We start from the raw sequence: 23,545 nt of genomic DNA on the forward strand, positions 1-23,545 counted from the left end.
CTTGTAATTTACCAAAATTCCCTGGATTCTGGGGCAGTCCCAGCAGATTGGAAAACTGCAAATGTAACGCCCCTATTTAAAAAAGGAGGCAGACAAAAAGCAGGAAACTATAGACCAGTTAGCCTAACATCTGTCGTTGGGAAAATGCTGGAGTCCATTATAAAGGAAGCAGTAGCAGGACATTTGGAAAAGCATAATTCAATCAAGCAGAGTTAGCTTGGATTTATGAAAGGGAAATCATGTTTGACAAATTTGCTGGCGTTCTTTGAGAATGTAACAAGCAGGGTGGATAAGGGGGAACCAGTGGATGTGGTGTATTTGGATTTCCAGAAGGCATTCAATAAGGTGCCACATAAGAGGTTACTGCACAAGATAAAAGTTCACGGGGTTGGAGGTAATATATTAGCATGGATAGAGTTTGACTAACTAACAGAAAACAAAGAGTCGGGATAAATAGGTCATTTTCCGGTTGGCAAACAGTGACTGGTGGGGTGTCGCAGGGGTCGGTGCTGGGTCCTCAACTATTTACAATCTATATTAATGACTTGAATGAAGGGACCGAGTATAATGTAGCCAAGTTTGCTGATGATACAAGAATGGGTGGGAAAGCAAATTGTGAGGAGGACACAAAAAACCTGCAAAGGGATATAGACAGGCTAAGTGAGTGGGCAAAAATTCGGCAGATGGAGTATAATGTGGGAAAAAGTGAGATTATCCACTTTGGCAGAAATAATAGAAAAGCAAATTATAATTTAAATGGAGAAAAATTGCAAAGTGCTGCAGTACAGAGAGACCGGGGGGTCTTTGTACATGAAACACAAAATGTTAGTATGCAGGTACAGCAAGTGATCAGGAAGGCAAATGGAATGTTGGCCTTTTTTGCAAGGGGGCTAGAGTATAAAAGCAGAGAAGTCCTGCTACAACTGTACAGAGTATTGGTGAGGTGACACCTGGAGTACTGCGTACAGTTTTGGTCTCCATATTTAAGGAAGGATATACTTGCATTGGAGGCTGTTCAGACAAGGTTCACGAGGTTGATTCCAGAGATGAGGGGGTTGACTTATGAGGAAAGGTTGAGTAGGTTGGACCTCTACTCATTGGAATTTAGAAGAATGAGAGGTGATCTTATTGAAACTTCTAAGATAATGAGGGGGCTCGACAAGGTGGATGCAGAGAGGATGTTTCCACTCATAGGGGAAACTAAAACTAGGGGAAATAGTCTCAGAATAAGGGGCTTCCCATTTAAAACTGAGATGAGGAGGAATTTCTTCTCTCAGAGGGTTGTAAATCTGTGGAATCCTCTGCCCCAGAGAGCTGTGGAGAATATATTTAAGGTGGAGATAGACAGATCAGGAGCCACGTTAGAAGGGGATATCCCTTGTCCCCTATCAAAGACACCCATGGCACTCACCTCCTGCTGCTGTCCGTTTGAAACATAGAAACATAGAAAATAGGTGCAGGAGTAGGCCATTCGGCCCTTCGAGCCTGCACCGCCATTCAATAAGATCATGGCTGATCATTCCCTCAGTACCCCTTTCCTGCTTTCCCTCCATATCCCTTGATCCCCTTAGCCACAAGGGCCATATCTAACTCCCTCTTGAATATATCCAATGAACTGACATCAACAACTCTATGCGGCAGGGAATTCCACAGGTTAACAACTCTCTGAGTGAAGAAGTTTCTCCTCATCTCAGTCCTAAATGGCCTACCCCTTATCCTTAGACTGTGTCCCCTGGTTCTGGACTTCTCCAACATCGGGAACATTCTACCTGCATCTAACCTGTCCAGTCCCGTCAGAATCTAGTATGTTTCTATGAGATCCTCTCTCATTCTTCTAAACTCCAATATATAAAGGCCCAGTTGATCCAGTCTTTCCTCATATGTCAGTCCAGTCATCCCGGGAATCAGTCTGGTGAACCTTTGCTGCACTCCCTCAATAGCAAGAACATCCTTCCTCAGATTAGGAGACCAAAACTGAACACGATATTCAAGGTGAGGCCTCACCAGGCCCTGTACAACTGCAGTAAGACCTCCCTGCTCCTATACTCAAATCCCCTAGCTATGAAGGCCAACATACCATTTGCCTTCTTCACCGCCTGCTGTACCTGTATGCCAGCTTTTAATGACTGATGAACCATGACACCTAGGTCTCGTTGCACCTCCCCTTTTCCTAATCTGCCGCCATTCAGATAATATTCTGTCTTCGCATTTTTGCCCACAAAGTGGATAACCTCATATTTATCCACATTATACTGCATTTGCCATGCATTTGCCCACTCACCTAACCTGTCCAAGTCAGCCTGCAGCCTCTCAGCATCCTCCTCACAGCTCACACCGCCACCCAGTTTAGTGTCATCTGCAAACTTGGAGATATTACACTCAAGTCCTTCATCCAAATCATTGATGTACATTGTAAAGAGCTGGGGTCCCAGCACTGAGCCATGCGGCACTCCACTAGTCACTGCCTGCCATTCTGAAAAGGACCCGTTTATCCTGACTCTCTGCTTCCTGTCTGCCAATCAGTTCTCTATCCACATCAGTACATTACCCCCAATACCATGTGCTTTGATTTTGCAAACCAATCTCTTGTGTGGGACCTTGTCAAAAGCCTTTTGAATGTCCAAATACACCACATCCACTGGTTCTCCCTTGTCCACTCTACTAGTTACATCCTCAAAAAATTCCAGAAGATTTGTCAAGCATGATTTCCCCTTCATAAATCCATGCTGACTTGGACCGATCCTGTCACTGTTTTCCAAATGCGCTGTTATTTCATCCTTAATAATTGATTCCATTTTCCCCACTACTGATGTCAGGCTAACCGGTCTATAATTACCCGCTTTCTCTCTCCCTCCCTTTTTAAACAGTGGTGTTACATTAGCTACCCACCAGTCCATAGGAACTGATCCAGATTCGATAGACTGTTGGAAAATGATCACCAATGCATCCATTATTTCTCGGGCCACTTCCTTAAGTACTCTGGGATGCAGACTATCAGGCCCTGGGGATTTATTGGCCTTCAATCCCATCAATTTCCAGACTTCTCAAAAACCTCTGGAGCTGACAAGAATGTTCTGCAAGATGTTTGCCAGAGGGAACTGAGAACGCTGCTGTCAGGACTGAGCTTTGATCGCGATTGGACATTCTGAACTCCAAACACCACCGTAAAGTACCGCTCAATCTCACCTTTTACCGCCAAGTTTTCTGAGTCCTGGGAAATCCACACTGGAGGCGTTAAATTCAAGAGAATGTTTAATTCGGGTTGCAATCACACTTCCAATTCCTACAGTTTTTAATTCCCATCCGACCCCAATTCATAAGAACATAAGAAATAGGAGCAGGAGTAGGCTATACGGCCCCTCGAGCCTGCTCCGCCATTTAATATGATTGTGGCTGATCTGATCATGGACTCAGCTCCACTTCCCTGCCCGCTCCCGATAACCCCTTATTCCCTTATTGTTTAAGAAACTGTCTATTTCTGTCTTAAATTTATTCAATGCCCCAGCTTCCACAGCTCTCTGAGGCAGCGAATTCCACAGATTTACAACCCTCTGAGAGAAGAAATTTCTCCTCATCTCAGTTTGAAATGGGTGGCCCCTTATTCTAAGATTATGCCCCTGAGTTCTTGTCTCCCTCATCAGTGGAAACATCCTCTCTGCATCCACCTTGTCAAGCCCCCTCATAATCTTATATGTTTCGATAAGATCACCTCTCATTCTTTTGAATTCCAATGAGTAGAGGCCCAACCTACTCAACCTTTCCTCATAAGTCAACCCCCTCATCTCCGGAATCAACCTAGTGAACCTTCTCTGAACTGTCTCCAAAGCAAGTATATCCTTTCGTAAAAACAGAAATCAAAACTCCATGCAGTATTCAAGGTGTGGCCTCACCAATACCCTGTATAACTGTAGCAAGACTTCCTTTCTTTTATACTCCATCCCCTTTGCAATAAAGGCCAAGATTCCATTGGCTTCCCTGATCATTTGCTGTACCTACATACTATCCTTTTGTGTTTCATGCACAAGTACCCCCAGGTACCGCTGTACTGCAGCACTTTGCAATCTTTCTCCATTTAAGTAATAACTTGCTCTTTGATTTTTTCTGCCAAAGTGCATGACCTCACACTTTCCAACCTTATACTCCGTCTGCCAAATTTTTGCCCACTCACTTAGCCTGTCCGTGTCCTTTTGAAGATTTTTTGTGTCCTCCTCACACATTCCTTGCCTCCCATCTTTGTATCATCGGCAAACCTGGCTACGTTATACTCGGTCCCTTCTTCCAAGTCATTAATATTGATTGTAAATAGTTGGGGTCCCAGCACTGATCCCTGCGGCACCCACTAGTCACTGATTGCCAACCTGAGAATAAACCATTTATCCCGACTCTCTGTTTTCTGTTAGTTAGTCAATCCTCTATCCATGCTAATATATTACCACCAAACCTGTGAACTTTTATCTTGTGCAGTAACCTTTTATGTGGCACCTTGTCAAATGCCTTCTGGAAGTCCAAATACACCACATCCACTGGTTCCTCTTTATCCACCCTCTTCGTTACATCCTCAAAGAATTCCAGCAAATTTGTCAAACATGACTTCCCCTTCATAAATCCATGCTGACTCTGCCTTACCGAATTTTGCTTTTCCAAATGTCCTGCTACTGCTTCTTTAATAATGGACTCCAACATTTTCCCAACCACAGATGTTAGGCTAACTGGTCTATAGTTTGCTGCTTTTTGTCTGCCTCCTTTTTTAAATAGAGGCGTTACATTTGCAATTTTCCAATCTGCTGGGACCTGCCCAGAATCCAGGGAATTCTACCTGTACTTCACTGGATCTGCAAGTGTTTGATGCTGAAACTAGGTGAAAAGTGTTTGATTGCCTAGCACAGATACCCTCACTTTGAGTACAAACATGTGTGTTATATATGTATATATATATATCTGTTAGTGTTAATGCATATATTTTGATAGTTAAATCTTTCCCATTTTCAGAAAATCTCTGAGGAAGAGATGAATAAAGCCAAATTGAATTGAACGTGATGTGAGGCCTTCTCTTGTGTCAACATCCCTTCCTGTAAAGAGTTACTTGTTTTGAAGAATAACACTAGTTAGGTTTGCACTCAGTAAAGCTCTTGCAAAGCTGTAAGCACTTAATTCCTACAGTTGGTTGTGGTTCTGCAGATAAACAAAATGTTTACAGCCACAGTTTCAATCACAATCGCTTCTCTCCATCTGGTAAACTTGATTTTTCTGCCGACTGTGTTTGCCCAGAGCTTCTTTTACCGCTTCAGATGAGTGTCAGCATTTTAATTTGTTTGGAGTGCAGTCGTGATAGGTTTGTGAAGATCGGCAGGATTGTTTACTGGGGACATCCTCGTTTAATAATTAAACCTTTTACAAACCAGTAGATGCATTTTCCCACCCATTCCTGCTGGTGACTTGTGCGTTGCAGAGAACACAAGGCTGAGTTCTCTGTGGGTATTCCTTGCAGGCTCTTTTGAATTGTGAGGATGTGGTTCGAGACTTTGCTCATCATTTTCAATCTTTTCGTGGCTACAGGATCTGGGGCCACCACCGTGGATCTGCCCTGTTCTAAAGGTATGTTAGCCACAGCTGAAGCTTTGGTTTTTCTGTGAATTTAGAGGGTTTTTGTTCTGATATCTTCACAATTAAAAGATGCATTGGGGTAATCAATTACCATCATAGTTTGATTTTCAATATCAAATAATTTTAGATTTTTTTTAACGTCATACCATAGCTGACCATAAACCAGCGACAAATCAGATTCAGAACCAGTTTAGAAATGATCCTGGCATTCACTATATAATACAGATTTTGCATGTTTAAGCAGCTCTTCACTCAGTATCTCGAATGCATTTAGCAACATGGGTAACCCTTTACTTGAAGGAACGATTCTGCCTTCCTTTTGTTTGATATTTTTCTGATTTATCATTAATTTCAGATTCACCTCATGCTCATAAAGTACGGATCAGCCTGAAGGCAGCTCTAGGGGACCGGGCAGTAAGTTCACCTTTATTGTTGTTGAAGATGATTAAAGTATTTGTTGGGGTAGATAGAGAGAGACTATTTCCTCTGGTGGGGAGAGTCCAGAACAAGGGGTCAGAACCTTAACATTAGAGCCCGGCTGCTCAGCGGTGATGTCAGGAAGCACTTCTTCACACAAAGGGCAGTGGGAATCTGGAACTCTCTCCCCCAAAAGCTGCTGAGGCCGGGGGTCAATTGAAAAATGTCAAAAGTGAGATTGATAGATTATTGTTAGGCAAGGGTATTAAGGATTATGGAACCAAGGCAGGTAGATGGAGTTAAGGTACAGATCAGCCATGGTCTCATTGAATGGAATAGGCTCGAGGGGCTGAATGGCCTCCTCCTGTTCCTGTGTTGTCAGTGTAGGCTTTCTTAACTTTCACACTTTCATCATTCACACCCTTATAAAAACCTATAGCAAACTACTCTGAACTTCTCTATCACCATTTGATTCAATGTATTCGTAAACATATAAGATTCTGAGGGGGCTTGACAGGTTAGTGCAGAAAGGATGTTTCCCCTCGTGGGGGAATCTAGAACTAGGGGGCATAGTTTCAGAATAAGGGGACACCCATTTAAAACGAGATGAGGAGGAATTTCTTCTCCCAGAGGGTCGTGAATCTTTGGAATTTTATGCCCCAGAGAGCTGTGGAGACTGGGTCATTGAATATATTTAAGGTGGAGATTGACAGATTTTTGAGTGATAAGGGAGTCGAGGGTTATTGGGAGTAGGCAAGGAAGTGGAGTTTAGGCCACGATCAGATCAGCCATGGTCTTATTGAATGGTGGGGCAGGCTCGAGGGGCCAAATAATCTACTAGTTTTTAGTTCTAGGGAATAGAAATAGAAATAGCAATAGAAATAGCTCCTATGTTCTTATATTCTTATGATTTCAGTAGAAATAAGTTAATATTTTCATTAAGAAACATTAATGTTCACCTTCTGCTCCCATATCCAAGATGGCATGTGATTTCCTGAGTGTTTTAGCATAGGTGCCAGATTAAACAAGAAGAGTTTGGAGGTTCTTGAGGCATAATATTGCTATTCTTGGTGTTCAAAAGATGCACGTGGCTCCGTGGTAGTCTGGAACTGACGGGGATTTATGAAAGCAAAGTGGAATAGCGTACAATAGTATCGTTACCGAGGGAGGGACAAATCAGCCAGCGTTCCTGGTCTTAATCCCTACTGGAAGGTGCTTGTGAATGGACATTGGGTGAGGACAGGCTCAAGTGTTGCCTCTATTGTCAAATAGCTTCATAACAGCCAGACACAAAGAGGAGTTACTTGCTGAAGGTGAGCCTGCGGAGCCAATCCTTCACACGATTCAGCTGTTAGTTTGCTTCAGTGGATCTGGGGGAAGAAGCTGGAGCGTTTGGGAAATAAGCAGATAACAGGGGGGTGACACCAGTCACGTTGCCTTTTCCTGGGTGGGATCGATGAGGGAATCCCTCACACACTTTTAGTGCGGTAACAAACTTGGAGCTGCTTCAAGAACGAAAGCAGAGGTGGGATCTTAGGAAACACCAAGTGGTAAGTCATTGAGTTTTCCAAAAGAACACTGAGTTGAGTCGATGGAATGCTGATGAGATATCCACGGACAATAGTAAATGGAATGTCATTCTCGCCTGGTTCCAGCTGCAAGTGCTGCTGGCACTTTCTCCCGAGCTGCTCTGACTGCTGCCTGGTCGCACATCACGGGTAAGCATCATACATGGCACCTCTCTGTAGACGGCGACTGTCACAGACAGTGAATGTCAGCTGGGAGTATTGAGGGTGGATGGTGTGAGTGAGAAGGGAAGTCAAATCTAAGACAGGTAGCCGAAGGAATGTCGGGGTAACTTGAAGCCACGTAGCCTTCCGTTCACCCCCAATTCTGCCTCACATACATTTATGTATTATAATTAACATCTCGCACTCCACGATCCTGTCGCATATTAACCATAAATACGATACAGCACAGAAGGAGGCCATTCGGCCCATCGTGCCTGTGCCGGCTCTTTGAAAGAGCGTTCCAGTTAGTCCCACTCTCTGCTCTTTCCCCAGAGCCCTGCAAATTTTTCCCCTTCGAATTTTATCCAAATCCCTTTTGAAAGTTACTATTGAATTTGTTTCTATCACCCTTTCAGGCAGAGTGTTCCAGATCACGGTAATTCGCTGCGTAGAATGAGTAATTACCTTAAATCTAGTTACTGACACACCTGCCAGTGGAAATAGATTCTCCCTATCTACTCTATCAAAACCATAGTCATTTTGAACACCTCTATTACATCTCCCCTTAACCTTTTCTGCTCTAAGGAGAACAATCCCAGTTTCTCCAGTCTATCCACATAACTGAAGTCCCTCATCCCGGGGACCAGTCTGGTTAATCCCTCTGCACCCTCTCCAAGGCCTTGACATCCGTCCTAAAGTGCGGTGCCCAGAATTGGACACAATACTCCAGCTGGCACCTAATCTATTATAACTGGAAATCAGTAAATGACAGATTAATAAATAGCTATTTTTATTGGTCTTTACAGTAGAGGGTGAGGATAAAATACCAGAGATATAAGGAAAACTAAAAAGCAATCAAGGGAGGAACTTACTAGGTTTAATATAAGTAAAAACATGGTAATGGAGAAAGTAATGTTATTAAAGATAGACAAGTCTGCAGAATCTGATGGATTCCACCACAGGGTAGGTGTGGAATTTGTTGATGCTCTTGTCATGGTCTTCCCTGATTCAGGAATTGCCGCTTGGATTGGCAAACTGCCAATATCACTTCACTATTTAAGGAGGTTAGGAGAGATAAACCCGGGAACAATCGGCCTATTAGTGTAACATCAGGTGTGGGAAAGTTACTAGAATCTATTGTTCGGGACGAAGTGACTGCGCACTTGGACAACCATGAGCTGATCAGAGAGCCAGTGTGGATGTGTAATGGGAAAATCATCAATAAATAACCTCCTTCAATTTATAGAGAAGGTAACTAACATGGTAGATAAGGGAGTGGCTACGGATGGTGTTTATATGGACTTTCAGAAGGCATTTGACATGGTTCCACAAAAGAGGTGGTTAATAAAAATGAGTGGCATTCTATTGACATAGGTAGGGAATCGGTTCAGGGGTAGGAGACGGAGAGTGGGGATAGTGGGTGTGTGCTCCAATGGGCAGGATGTGAACAGTGATGTCCCCAGGGATCAGTACTGGGGCGTCAGCTATTCACTGTATTTATAAATGACTTAGATGATGTAATAAAGAGCTGTATATCCACATTTGCTGACAACACCAGGTTAGGGGGCACAGTAACTAGTGTAGATGGGAGCAGGAAGTTTCAATGGGACATTGATAGATTACATGATCAGGCAAAACTTTGGACCTAAGAAAGATAAATTAGAATATTTTTGAAATGGTGATAAGCTGGGAACTGTGGAGGGGCAGAGAGATTTAGGGCCCCAAGTACAGAAATCACTAAAAACTGGTGGACCGTACAAAAAAATAATTAAAAAGATGAATGGACTTTACCTCAAGGGCCATGAAAGGGGGGAAGTTATGCTACAGTTATATCATCATCATCATAGGCAGTCCCTTGGGATCGAGGAAGACTTGCTTTCGCTCCTGAAGTGAGTCCTTAGGTGGCTGAACAGTCTGATACGGGAACCACAGTCCCTGTCACAGGTGGGACAGATAGTCATTGAGGGAAAGGGTGGGTGGGACTGGTTTGCCGCACGCTCCTTCCATTGCCTGCACTTGGTTTCTGCAGGCTCTCAGCGTTGAGACTCGAGGTGCTCAGCGCCCTCCCAGATGCACTTCCTCCGCTTAGGGCGGTCTTTGGCCAGGGACTCCCAGGTGTCGGTGGGGATGTTGCACTTTATCAGGGAGGCTTTGAGGGTGTCCTTTTAACGTTTCCGCTGCCCACCTTTGGCTCATTTGCCGTGAAGGAGCTCCGAGTAGAGCACTTGTTTTGTGAGTCTCGTGTCTGGCATATGGACAGTGTGGCCTGCCCAGCGGAGCTGATCGAGTGTGGTCACTGTTTCAATGTTGGGGATGTTAGCCTGGATGAGGATGCCGATGTTGGTGCGTCTGTCCTCCCAGGGGATTTATAGGATCTTGCGGAGACATGGAGATATCGTTGATGATATTTCTCCAGCAACTTGAGGTGTCCATGTCTCTGAGCCATACAGGAGAGCAGACTTGTAGACCATGAGTTTGGTGGCAGTTTTGAGGGCCTGGTCTTCAAACACTCTTTTCCTCAGGCAGCCGAAGGGTGCACTGGCGCACTAGAGGCGGTGTTGGATCTCGTCGTCGATGCCTGCTCTTGTTGGTAAGAGGCTCCTGAGATATGGGAAGTGGTCCACGGTGTCCAGGGCCGCGCTGTGGATCTTGATGACTGGGGGACAGTGCTGTGCGGTGAGGACAGGTTGGTGGAGGACCTTTGTCTTACAGATGTTTAGCGTAAGGCCCATGCCTTCGTACGCTTCAGTAAATACGTCGACTATGTCCTGGAGTTCAGCCTCTGTATGTGCGCAGACGCAGGAATTGTCCGCGTACTGTAGCTCGACGACAGAGGATGGGACGGTCTTGGACCTGGCCTGGAGACAACAAAGGTTGAACAGGTTCTCACTGGTTCTGTAGTTTAGTTCCACTCTGGCGGGGAGCTTGTTGACTGTGAGGTGGAGCATGGCAGCGAGGAAGATTGAGAAGAGGGTTGGGGCGATGACACAGCCCTGCTTGACCCCGGTCCAGATATGGATTGGGTCTGTAATGGATCCGTTGGTCAGGATCACGGCCTGCATGTCATCGTGGAGCAGGCTGAGGATGGTGACGAACTTTTGGGGGTATCCGAAACGGAGGAGGACGCCGCTCCATAGACCCCCACGGTTGATAGTGTCAAAGGCCTTTGTAAGGTCGAAGAAGGCCATGTATAAGGACTGGCGCTGTTCCCTGCATTTTTCCTGTAGCAGTCGTGCTGCAAAGATCATGTCTGTTGTGCCCCATAGGGGACGAAATCCGCACTGTGACTCCGGGAGGAGCTCCTCAGCCACAGGGCGAAGACGGTTGAGTAGGACTCTAGCGCTGACTTTCCCAGTGGCTGATAGCAGGGAGATTCCTCTGTAGTTGTCGCAGTCGGACTTGTCCCCTTTTTTAAAGATGGTCACGATCACTGCCTCTCTGAGATCCCCCGGCATGCTCTCCTCCCTCCAGATGAGAGAGATGAGGTCGTGTATCTGCACCAGCAGTGCCTCTCCGCCATACTTCAGTGCCTCAGCAGTTATACAGAGTGCGGGTCAGACACCGTGTGGACACCGTGTCCAGTTCTGGGCCCCATCCCTCAGGAAGGATTGATCTCAGAGGGGGAGCAGCGCAGGTTCACCAGAATGATACCGGGGCTAAAAGAGTCAAATAATGAGGACAGGTTGCATAGACTTGGGTTGTATTCCCTCGGGGGTGTAGACGATTAAGGGGTGATCTGGTTTAGATATTTAAGATGATTAAACACATTGATAGGGTAGATAGAGAGAACCTATTCTCTCTGGTGGGGGGAGTCCAGAACAAGGGGCGTCACCGTAACATTAGAGCCCGGCCGCTCAGCGGTGATGTCAGGAAGCACTTCTTCACACAAAGGGCAGTGGGAATCTGGAACTCTCTCCCCAAAAAGCTGTTGAGGCCGGGGGCCAGTTAAAAATGTCAAAAGTGAGATTGATGGATTATTGTTAGGCAAGGGTATTAAGGGTTATGGAACCAAGGTGGGTAGATGGAGTTAGGTCACAAATCAGCCGTGATCTCATTGAATGGTGGAACAGGCTCGAGGGCTGAATGGCTGACTCCTGTTCCTATGTTCCTATGTGATTTCTAAAGGTTTAGTATAACATCCTTGCTTTTGTACTCTGTCTCTATTTATAAAGCCAAGGATCCCTAGGAATGTTTCAGCTAAGTTTACGTGTCCAGTCATACTTGCCTTTTAGGGCTGAAATTGAGTATATTTGTTGGTCCACTCTGAGCTAGGGGCATGGCTGCATATTTAAAGGAGTACTTACTGATTGTGAGACTGTTTAAACATTTTCAGTAATCCCAGAAATGGCTCAGTCGGAGATTAGCATCATGACAGTGTACCAGTATTTGCCATGGAAGTGATTACAATAAGAGCTTTATAAGGTTGGTGATCCACTGCTTGCTATGCACTGCAAGGGTTTCACCATCATCACTGAATGAGCAACACCGACAAACCGGTGTGTTAACTTCTGGCTGTGCACAAGGAAGTGTTGAACATGAACCGGTTGCTGGTGAACCCAAGTCAAAGATTGCTGTCTGTGTTTGGTATCAGAAAACTGAGATGTGAAGCAAAAGATCTGAGTGCTGGACTGATGATTTTAAATCTTGTTCAATGACAGTACGATTGGGATGACAGTGAACAATTCTACTTTCAAGCGACAGTGGCTTATGGAATGAGAAAATCAATGAACAGACCATTCAAGTAAGTGCATCATGAAGTGAATCATTGGGAGAGTTCTTTGATAAAAACTTTCCTGAATTACCGCCGTACCTCAATGTCCCAACAAAGGCGCAGAGGAAATTGTTAACCATCGTAGAGTAATGCATATTGGAGGAATAAGGTCAAAGTTCAGATTGGTCAATAACTTGAAGTTAACCGATGCATTATTTTCCACTGTATTCCATCCACTAAAGGCAAATAATAACATCCAGTGGATAATGCGATAATCCACTCTGGATTAACAATTATACTGGGGTTATTGAGGGAGGCACATGTGTTCTAATCGTGTCGACATGCATATGCAGTTTTGGGGCAGCAATAGATTTATTGCTTTCATACACATTCGCAAACACAACCATGGGAACACCACCACCTCCACGTTCCCCTCCAAGTTACACACCATCCTGACTTGGAAATATATCGGCCGTTTCTTCATCGTCGCTGGGTCAAAATCCTGGAACTTCCTCCCTAACAGCACTGTGGGAGCACCTTCACCACACGGACTGCAGCGGTTCAAGAAGGCGGCTCACCACCACCTTCTCAAGGGCAATTAGGGATGGGCAATAAATGCCGGCCTTGCCAGCGACGCCCACATCCCGTGAATGAATAAAAAAATACTTACACAAAAAGGCTATTATCACTTTCACATCAGTGTTTGGAGACGTTGAACATTCTGTAACTATTCTAAAATATTTACAACTTATCACTGTAAGTACCAAATGCCTGTCACGTTATGTGACAATGCATTACCTCCAAGAGGCAAAATGCATCAACGCAGCTTAGTTATCCAGTGAGTATTTGCACTAGGATTTTTGAGTATTTCTGTGCATGTGCACATTGGAGTCTGCCCCCTTTTTGAGCATGGGCCTTCAATTCGATCGCGCATAAGCAATGCGACGTGCGAGGAAGCCGGACGTCGTCCGCGAGACAGCCGCGTGGAGCTGCTTGCAGCTTTTGGATAATTTAGAACATTTTCGCGGCCTTCTGTGGGCGAGAAAACATCGGAGATAGTGGGAGAGAGAGAGACTCGGGAGGAGATGGGAGAGAGTGAGACTGTGGGGGTGGGAGAGAGAGAGAGACTGGGGGGTGGGAGAGATAGAGACTGGGGGGGAGAGAGAGAGAGAGACTGGGGGGTGGGAGAGAGAGAGAGACTGGGGGGTGGGAGAGAGAGAGACTGGGGGGTGGGAGAGAGAGAGACTGGGGGGTGGGAAAGAGAGACTGGGGGGTGGGAGAGAGAGAGAGACTGGGGGGTGGGAGAGAGAGAGAGAGAGACTGGGGGGTGGGAGAGAGAGAGAAAGACTGGGGGGTGGGAGAGAGAGAGAGATTGGGGGGTGGGAAAGAGAGAGAGACTGGGGGGTGGGAGAGAGAGAGACTGCAGGGTGAGAGAGAGAGAGAGACTGGGGGGGGGGAGAGAGAGAGACTGGGGGGTGGGAGAGAGAGAGAGACTGCGGGGTGGGAGAGAGAGAAAGACTGGGGGGTGGGAGAGAGAGAGACTGGGGGAGGGAGAGAGAGATAGAGAGACTGGTGGGTGGGAGAAAGAGAGAGACTGGGGGGTGGGAGAGAGGGAAAGACTGGGGGGTGGGATAGAGAGATAGACTGGGGGGGATTGGGAGAGAGAGAGACTGGGGGGTGGGAGAGAGAGAGACTGGAGGGGGGGGGAGAGAGAGAGACTGCGGGGTGGGAGAGAGAGAGAGACTGGGGGGTGGGAGCGAGCGAGACTGGAGGGTGGGAGCGAGAGAGACTGGGGGGTGGGAGAGAGAGAGACTGGGGGAGGGAGAGAGAGAGAGAAACTGGGGGGATGGGAGAAAGAGAGAGACTGGGTGGGGAGAGAGAGAGAGACTGGGGGGTGGAAGAGAGAGAGACTGGGGGGGGAGAGAGAGAGAGGGAGAGACTGGGGGGTGGGAGAGAGGGAGAGACTCGGGGGCGTGAGAGAGAGAAAGACTGGGGGGGTGGGAGAGAGAGACTGGGGGGGGTGGGAGAGAGAGAGAGACTGGGGGGTGGGAGAGAGAGAGTGACTGGGGGAGGGAGAGAGAGAGTGACTGGGGGAGGGAGAGAGAGAAACTGGGGAGTGGGAGAGAGAGAGAGACTGGTGGGTGGGAGAGAGAGACTGGGGGGGTGGGAGAGAGAGAGATTGCAGGGTGGGAGAGAGAGAGACTGGGGGCTGGGAGAGAGAGAGAGAGAGAGACTGTGGAGTGGGAGAGAGAGAGAGACTGGGGGGGCGGGGGGAGAGAGAGAGAGGGAGAGACTGGGGGGTGGGAGAGAGAGAGACTGGAGGGTGAGAGAGAGAGACTGGGGGAGGGAGAGAGAGAGAGAGACTGAGGGGTGGGAGAGAGGGAGAGACAGGGGTGTGGGAGAGAGGGAGACACTGGTGTGTGGGAGAGAGAGAGAGATGGACGGGTGGGAGAGAGAGAGAGACTGGTGGGTGGGAGAAAGAGAGAGACTGGGGGTGGGAGAGAGAGAGAGACTGGGGAGTGGGAGAGAGAGAGAGAGACTGGGGGAGGGAGAGAGAGAGACTGGGGAGTGGGAGAGAGAGAGAGAGACTGGGGGGGGTGGGAGATAGAGAGACTGGGGGTGGGAGAGAGAGAGACTGGGGGTTGGGAGAGAGAGTGACTGGCGGGGGGGGGCGGAGAGAGAGCGAGAGATAGACTGAGGGCGGGTGGGGGGGGGTGGGAGAGAGAGAGACTGGGGGGTGGGAGAAAGAGAGACTGGGGTGTGGGAGAGAGAGAGAGAGACTTGGGGTGGGAGAGAGGGAGAGACTGGAGCTGGGAGAGAGAGAGACTGGGGAGTGAGAGAGAGAGAGAGAGACTGGGTGTGGGAGAGAGGGAAACTGGGGGGTGGGAGAGAGAGAGACTGGGGGGTGGGAGAGATCAAGACTGGGGCGGAGGGGTAGGAAGAGAGAGAGACTGGGGTGTGGTAGAGAGAGAGAGATTGGGGGGTGGGAGCGAGAGAGACTGGGGGCGGGGGGAGAGAGAGAGAGAGAGAGCGACTGGGGGTGGGAGAGAGAGAGACTGGGTGGTGGGAGAGAGAGAGACCGGGGGGGGGAAGAGAGAGAGAGAGACTGCGGGGTGGGAGAGAGAGAGAGACTGGGGCGTGGGAGCGAGAGAGACTGGAGGGTGAGAGAGAGAGACTGGGGGAGGGAGAGAGAGAGAGAGAGACTGGGGGGTGGGAGAGAGAGACTGGGGGGGTGGGAGAGAGAGAGATTGCAGGGTGGGAGAGAGAGAGACTGGGGGGGAGAGAGAGAGAGAGACTGGGAGGTTGGGAGAGAGAGAGAGAGAGAGACTGGCGGGTAGGAGAGAGAGAGACTGGGGGGTGGGAGAAAGAGAGACTGGGGTGTGGGAGAGAGAGAGAGAGACTTGGGGTGGGAGAGAGGGAGAGACTGGAGCTGGGAGAGAGAGAGACTGGGGAGTGAGAGAGAGACTGGGGAGTGAGAGAGAGAGAGACTGGGTGTGGGAGAGTGGGAAACTGGGGGGTGGGAGAGAGAGAGACTGGGGGGTGGGAGAGATCGAGACTGGGGCGGAGGGGTAGGGAGAGAGAGAGAATGGGGGGTGGTAGAGAGAGAGAGATTGGGGGGTGGGAGCGAGAGAGTCTGGGGGCGGGGGGGGAGAGAGAGAGAGAGAGAGACTGGGGGTGGGAGAGAGAGAGATTGGGTGGTGGGAGAGAGAGAGACCGGGGGGGGAAGAGAGAGAGAGAGACTGCGGGGTGGGAGAGAGAGAGAGACTGGGGCGTGGGAGCGAGAGAGACTGGGGGGTGGGAGAGAGAGACTGGGGGGGTGGGAGAGAGAGAGATTGCAGGGTGGGAGAGAGAGAGACTGGGGGGGGAGAGAGAGAGAGAGACTGGGAGGTTGGGAGAGAGAGAGAGAGAGAGACTGGCGGGTAGGAGAGAGAGAGACTGGGGGGGAGAGATAGAGACTGGGGCGGGGGGGGGGTGAGAGAGAGACTGGGGGGTGAGAGAGAGAGAGACTGGGGGGGGGAGAGAGAGACTGGAGGGGGAGAGAGAGAGCGAGAGAGAGACTGAGGTGGGGGGTTGGTGGGAGAGAGTGAGAGACTGGGGGCTGGGAGAGAGAGAGAGAGAGACAGGGGGGGCGGGGGGAGAGAGAGAGAGAGAGACTGGGTGGTGGGAGAGAGGGAGAGACTGGAGGGTGAGAGAGAGTGACTGGGGGAGGGAGAGAGAGAGAGAGACTGGGGGGGGGAGAGAGACTGGGGGGCGGGAGAGAGAGAGACTGGGGGTGGGAGAGAGAGAGAGAGAGACTTGGGGTGGGAGAGAGGGAGAGACTGGGGCTGGGAGAGAGAGAGACTGGGGAGGGAGAGAGAGCGAGAGAGAGAGACTGGGGGTGGGGAGAGAGGGAGAGACTGGGGGGTGTGAGAGAGGGAGAGACTGGGGTGTGGGAGAGAGAGAGAGACTGGTGTGTGGGAGAGAGAGAGAGAGATGGCCGGGTGGGAGAGAGAGAGAGACTAGCGAGTGGGAGAGAGAGAGAGACTGGGGGTGGGAGAGAGAGAGAGAGAGACTGGGGGGTGGGAGAGAGAGAGACTGTGGGGTGGGAGAGAGAGAGAGACTGGGGGAGGGAGAGAAAGAGACTGGGGAGTGGGAGAGAGAGAGGGAGACTGGGGGGTTGGAGAGAGAGAGACTGGGGGTGGGAGAGAGAGAGACTGGGGGTTGGGAGATAGAGTGACTGGCGGGGGGGCGGAGAGAGAGCGAGAGATAGACTGAGGGCGGGTGGGGGGGGTGGGAGAGAGAGAGACTGGGGGGTGGGAGAAACAGAGACTGGGGTGTGGGAGAGAGAGAGAGAGAGACTTGGGGTGGGAGAGAGGGAGAGGCTGGGGCTGGGAGAGAGAGAGACTGGGGAGGGAGAGAGAGCGAGCGAGAGAGACTGGGGGTGGGAGAGAGGGAGAGACTGGGGGGTGGGAGAGAGAGAGAGAGACTGGGGGGTGGGAGAGAGAGAGACTGGGGGGTGGGAGAGAGAGAGACTGGGGGGGTGAGAGATAGAGACTGGGGCGGGGGGGTGGGGAGAGAGAGAGACTGGGGGGTGGGAGAGAGGGAGAGATTGGGGGGTGGGAGCGAGAGAGACTGGGGGGACGGGGGGAGAGAGAGAGAGAGAGAGATTGGGGGGTGGGAGAAAGAGAGACTAGGTGGTGGGAGAGAGGGAGAGACTGGAGGGTGAGAGAGAGAGACTGGGGGAGGGAGAGAGAGAGAGAGACTGGAGGGTGGGAGAGAGGGAGAGACTGGGGTGTGGGAGAGAGAGAGAGACTGGTGTGTGGGAGAGAGAGAGAGATGGTCGGGTGGGAGAGAGAGAGAGACTGGCGGGTGGGAGAGAGAGAGAGACTGGGGGTGGGAGAGAGAGACAGAGAGACTGGGGGGTGGGAGAGAGAGAGACTGTGGGGTGGGAGAGAGAGAGAGACTGGGGGAGGGAGAGAGAGAGACTGGGGAGTGGGAGAGAGAGAGTGAGACTGGGGGGGTGGGAGAGAGAGAGACTGGGGGTGGGAGAGAGAGAGACTGGGGGTTGGGAGAGAGAGTGACTGGCGGGGGGGCGGAGAGAGAGCGAGAGATAGACTGAGGGCGGGTGGGGGGGGTGGGAGAGAGAGAGACTGGGGGGTGGGAGAAAGAGAGACTGGGGTGTGGGAGAGAGAGAGAGAGAGACTTGGGGTGGGAGAGAGGGAGAGACTGGGGCTGGGAGAGAGAGAGACTGGGGAGGGAGAGAGAGCGAGAGAGAGAGACTAGGGGTGGGAGAGAGGGAGTGACTGGGGGGTGGGAGAGAGAGAGAGAGACTGGGGGGTGGGAGAGAGAGAGACTGGGGGGTGGGAGAGAGAGAGACTGGGGGGTGGGAGAGATAGAGACTGGGGCGGGGGGGTGGGGAGAGAGAGAGACTGGGGGGTGGGAGAGAGGGAGAGATTGGGGGGTGGGAGCGAGAGAGACTGTGGGGACGGGGGGAGAGAGAGAGAGAGAGAGATTGGGGGGTGGGAGAAAGAGAGATTGGGTGGTGGGAGAGAGGGAGAGACTGGAGGGTGAGAGAGAGAGACTGGGGGAGGGAGAGAGAGAGAGAGAGACTGGAGGGTGGGAGAGAGGGAGAGACTGGGGTGTGGGAGAGAGAGAGAGACTGGTGTGTGGGAGAGAGAGAGAGATGGCCGGGTGGGAGAGAGAGAGAGAGACTGGCGGGTGGGAGAGAGAGAGAGAGACTGGGGGTGGGAGAGAGAGAGAGAGAGACTGGGGGGTGGGAGAGAGAGAGACTGTGGGGTGGGAGAGAGAGAGAGACTGGGGGAGGGAGAGAGAGAGACTGGGGAGTGGGAGAGAGAGAGGGAGACTGGGGGGGTGGGAGAGAGAGAGACTGGGGGTGGGAGAGAGAGAGACTGGGGGTTGGGAGAGAGAGTGACTGGCGGGGGGGCGGAGAGAGAGCGAGAGATAGACTGAGGGCGGGTGGGGGGGGTGGGAGAGAGAGAGACTGGGGGGTGGGAGAAAGAGAGACTGGGGTGTGGGAGAGAGAGAGAGAGAGACTTGGGGTGGGAGAGAGGGAGAGACTGGGGTTGGGAGAGAGAGAGACTGGGGAGTGAGAGAGAGTGAGAGAGACTGGGTGTGGGAGAGAGGGAAACTGGGGGGTGGGAGAGAGAGAGACTGGGGGGTGGGAGAGAGAGAGACTGGGGGGTGGGAGAGAGAGAGAGAGAGAGAGACTGGGGGGTGGGAGAGAGAGAGACTGGGGGAGGGAGAGAGAGAGAGAGACTGGGGGGTGGGAGAGAGAGAGACTGGGGGGTGGTAGAGAGAGAGAGACTGGGGGGTGGGAGCGAGAGAGACTGTGGGGTGGTACAGAGAGAGAGATTGGGGGGTGGGAGCGAGAGAGACTGGAGGGTGAGAGAGAGAGAGAGAGAGAGAGACTGGGGGGTGGGAGAGAGAGAGACTCGGGGGGGGAGAGAGAGAGAGAGGGAGAGACTGGGGGGTGGGAGAGAGGGAGAGATGGTGGGCTGGGAGAGAGAGAGACTCGGGGTTGGGAGAGAGAGAGAGACTGGGGAATGGGAGTGAGAGAGAGAGACTGGGGGGTGGGAGAGAAGGAGAGACTGGGGGGGTAGAAAGAGAGAGCGAGAGAGAGACTGGGGGGTGGGAGAGAGAGAGACTGGGGGGTGAGAGAGAAGGAGAGACTGGGGGGGTAGAAAGAGAGAGCGAGAGAGAGACTGGGGGGTGGGAGAGAGAGAGACTGGGGGGTGGGAGAGAGAGAGACTCGGGGGGGGGAGAGAGAGAGAGAGGGAGAGACTGGGGGGTGGGAGAGAAGCAGAGATGGTGGGCTGGGAGAGAGAGAGACTCGGGGTTGGGAGAGAGAGAGAGACTGGGGAATGGGAGTGAGAGAGAGAGACTGGGGGGTGGGAGAGAAGGAGAGACTGGGGGGGTAGAAAGAGAGAGCGAGAGAGAGACTGGGGGGTGGGAGAGAGAGAGAGACTGGGGGGTGGGAGAGAGAGAGACTGGGGGGTGGGAGAGAGGGAGAGACTGGGGGGTGAGAGAGAAGGAGAGACTGGGGGGGTAGAAAGAGAGAGCGAGAGAGAGACTGGGGGGTGGGAGAGAGAGAGACTGGGGGGTGGGAGAGAGAGAGACTCGGGGGGGGAGAGAGAGAGAGAGGGAGAGACTGGGGGGTGGGAGAGAAGCAGAGATGGTGGGCTGGGAGAGAGAGAGACTCGGGGTTGGGAGAGAGAGAGAGACTGGGGAATGGGAGTGAGAGAGAGAGACTGGGGGGTGGGAGAGAAGGAGAGACTGGGGGGGTAGAAAGAGAGAGCGAGAGAGAGACTGGGGGTTGGGAGAGAGAGAGACTGGGGGGTGGGAGAGAGAGAGACTGGGGGATGGGAGAGAGAGAGACTGGGGGGTGGGAGAGAGAGAGATTGGGGGGTGGGAGAGAGAGAGACTGGGGGGTGGGAGAGAGAGTGACTGGCGGGGGGGCGGAGAGAGAGCGAGAGATAGACTGAGGGCGGGTGGGGGGGGTGGGAGAGAGAGAGAGAGAGAGACTGGCGGGTAGGAGAGAGAGAGACTGGGGGGGAGAGATAGAGACTGGGGCGGGGGGGGGTGAGAGAGAGACTGGGGGTGAGAGAGAGAGAGACTGGGGGGGGAGAGAGAGACTGGAGGGGGAGAGAGAGAGCGAGAGAGAGACTGAGGTGGGGGGTTGGTGGGAGAGAGAGAGAGACTGGGGGCTGGGAGAGAGAGAGAGAGAGACTGGGGGGGCGGGGGGAGAGAGAGAGAGACTGGTGTGTGGGAGAAAGAGAGAGACTGGGGGGGGAGAGAGACTGGGGGGTGGGAGAGAGAGAGACTGGGGGTGGGAGAGAGAGAGAGACTGGGGAGTGGGAGAGAGAGAGAGAGACTGGGGGAGGGAGAGAGAGAGACTGGGGAGTGGGAGAGAGAGAGAGAGACTGGGGGGGGTGGGAGATAGAGAGACTGGGGGTGGGAGAGAGAGAGACTGGGGGTTGGGAGAGAGAGTGACTGGCGGGGGGGGGCGGAGAGAGAGCGAGAGATAGACTGAGGGCGGGTGGGGGGGGGTGGGAGAGAGAGAGACTGGGGGGTGGGAGAAAGAGAGACTGGGGTGTGGAGAGAGAGAGAGAGACTTGGGGTGGGAGAGAGGGAGAGACTGGAGCTGGGAGAGAGAGAGACTGGGGAGTGAGAGAGAGAGAGAGAGACTGGGTGTGGGAGAGAGGGAAACTGGGGGGTGGGAGAGAGAGAGACTGGGGGGTGGGAGAGATCAAGACTGGGGCGGAGGGGTAGGAAGAGAGAGAGACTGGGGTGTGGTAGAGAGAGAGAGATTGGGGGGTGGGAGCGAGAGAGACTGGGGGCGGGGGGAGAGAGAGAGAGAGAGAGCGACTGGGGGTGGGAGAGAGAGAGACTGGGTGGTGGGAGAGAGAGAGACCGGGGGGGGGAAGAGAGAGAGAGAGACTGCGGGGTGGGAGAGAGAGAGAGACTGGGGCGTGGGAGCGAGAGAGACTGGAGGGTGAGAGAGAGAGACTGGGGGAGGGAGGAGAGAGAGAGAGACTGGGGGGTGGGAGAGAGAGACTGGGGGGGTGGGAGAGAGAGAGATTGCAGGGTGGGAGAGAGAGAGACTGGGGGGGAGAGAGAGAGAGAGACTGGGAGGTTGGGAGAGAGAGAGAGAGAGAGACTGGCGGGTAGGAGAGAGAGAGACTGGGGGGTGGGAGAAAGAGAGACTGGGGTGTGGGAGAGAGAGAGAGAGACTTGGGGTGGGAGAGAGGGAGAGACTGGAGCTGGGAGAGAGAGAGACTGGGGAGTGAGAGAGAGACTGGGGAGTGAGAGAGAGAGAGAGAGACTGGGTGTGGGAGAGTGGGAAACTGGGGGGTGGGAGAGAGAGAGACTGGGGGGTGGGAGAGATCGAGACTGGGGCGGAGGGGTAGGGAGAGAGAGAGAATGGGGGGGTGGTAGAGAGAGAGAGATTGGGGGGTGGGAGCGAGAGAGTCTGGGGGCGGGGGGGGAGAGAGAGAGAGAGAGAGACTGGGGGTGGGAGAGAGAGAGATTGGGTGGTGGGAGAGAGAGAGACCGGGGGGGGAAGAGAGAGAGAGAGACTGCGGGGTGGGAGAGAGAGAGAGACTGGGGCGTGGGAGCGAGAGAGACTGGGGGGTGGGAGAGAGAGACTGGGGGGGTGGGAGAGAGAGAGATTGCAGGGTGGGAGAGAGAGAGACTGGGGGGGGAGAGAGAGAGAGAGACTGGGAGGTTGGGAGAGAGAGAGAGAGAGAGACTGGCGGGTAGGAGAGAGAGAGACTGGGGGGAGAGATAGAGAACTGGGGCGGGGGGGGGGTGAGAGAGAGACTGGGGGGTGAGAGAGAGAGAGACTGGGGGGGGGAGAGAGAGACTGGAGGGGGAGAGAGAGAGCGAGAGAGAGACTGAGGTGGGGGGTTGGTGGGAGAGAGTGAGAGACTGGGGGCTGGGAGAGAGAGAGAGAGAGACAGGGGGGGCGGGGGGAGAGAGAGAGAGAGAGACTGGGTGGTGGGAGAGAGGGAGAGACTGGAGGGTGAGAGAGAGTGACTGGGGGAGGGAGAGAGAGAGAGAGACTGGGGGGGGGGAGAGAGACTGGGGGGCGGGAGAGAGAGAGACTGGGGGTGGGAGAGAGAGAGAGAGAGACTTGGGGTGGGAGAGAGGGAGAGACTGGGGCTGGGAGAGAGAGAGACTGGGGAGGGAGAGAGAGCGAGAGAGAGAGACTGGGGGTGGGAGAGAGGGAGAGACTGGGGGGTGTGAGAGAGGGAGAGACTGGGGTGTGGGAGAGAGAGAGAGACTGGTGTGTGGGAGAGAGAGAGAGAGATGGCCGGGTGGGAGAGAGAGAGAGACTAGCGAGTGGGAGAGAGAGAGAGACTGGGGGTGGGAGAGAGAGAGAGAGAGACTGGGGGGTGGGAGAGAGAGAGACTGTGGGGTGGGAGAGAGAGAGAGACTGGGGGAGGGAGAGAAAGAGACTGGGGAGTGGGAGAGAGAGAGGGAGACTGGGGGGTTGGAGAGAGAGAGACTGGGGGTGGGAGAGAGAGAGACTGGGGGTTGGGAGATAGAGAGAGAGAGACTTGGGGTGGGAGAGAGGGAGAGGCTGGGGCTGGGAGAGAGAGAGACTGGGGAGGGAGAGAGAGCGAGCGAGAGAGACTGGGGGTGGGAGAGAGGGAGAGACTGGGGGGTGGGAGAGAGAGAGAGAGACTGGGGGGTGGGAGAGAGAGAGACTGGGGGGTGGGAGAGAGAGAGACTGGGGGGGGTGAGAGATAGAGACTGGGGCGGGGGGGTGGGGAGAGAGAGAGACTGGGGGGTGGGAGAGAGGGAGAGATTGGGGGGTGGGAGCGAGAGAGACTGGGGGGACGGGGGGAGAGAGAGAGAGAGAGAGATTGGGGGGTGGGAGAAAGAGAGACTAGGTGGTGGGAGAGAGGGAGAGACTGGAGGGTGAGAGAGAGAGACTGGGGGAGGAGAGAGAGAGAGAGACTGGAGGGTGGGAGAGAGGGAGAGACTGGGGTGTGGGAGAGAGAGAGAGACTGGTGTGTGGGAGAGAGAGAGAGATGGTCGGGTGGGAGAGAGAGAGAGACTGGCGGGTGGGAGAGAGAGA

The 23,545-nt window shown here is 52.5% G+C and overlaps 1 protein-coding gene across 1 annotated transcript in view; it reads right to left on the minus strand.

Annotated features, from left to right (window-relative positions):
• The window catches only part of ace2 (angiotensin I converting enzyme 2), a 131,037-nt gene that overhangs the window by 46,964 nt on the left and 60,528 nt on the right, over positions 1-23,545 (minus strand). The window lies entirely within an intron of this gene.

The sequence above is a fragment of the Pristiophorus japonicus genome, chromosome 11, assembly GCF_044704955.1.
Source record: "Pristiophorus japonicus isolate sPriJap1 chromosome 11, sPriJap1.hap1, whole genome shotgun sequence".
Classification (NCBI taxonomy): domain Eukaryota; kingdom Metazoa; phylum Chordata; class Chondrichthyes; family Pristiophoridae; genus Pristiophorus; species Pristiophorus japonicus.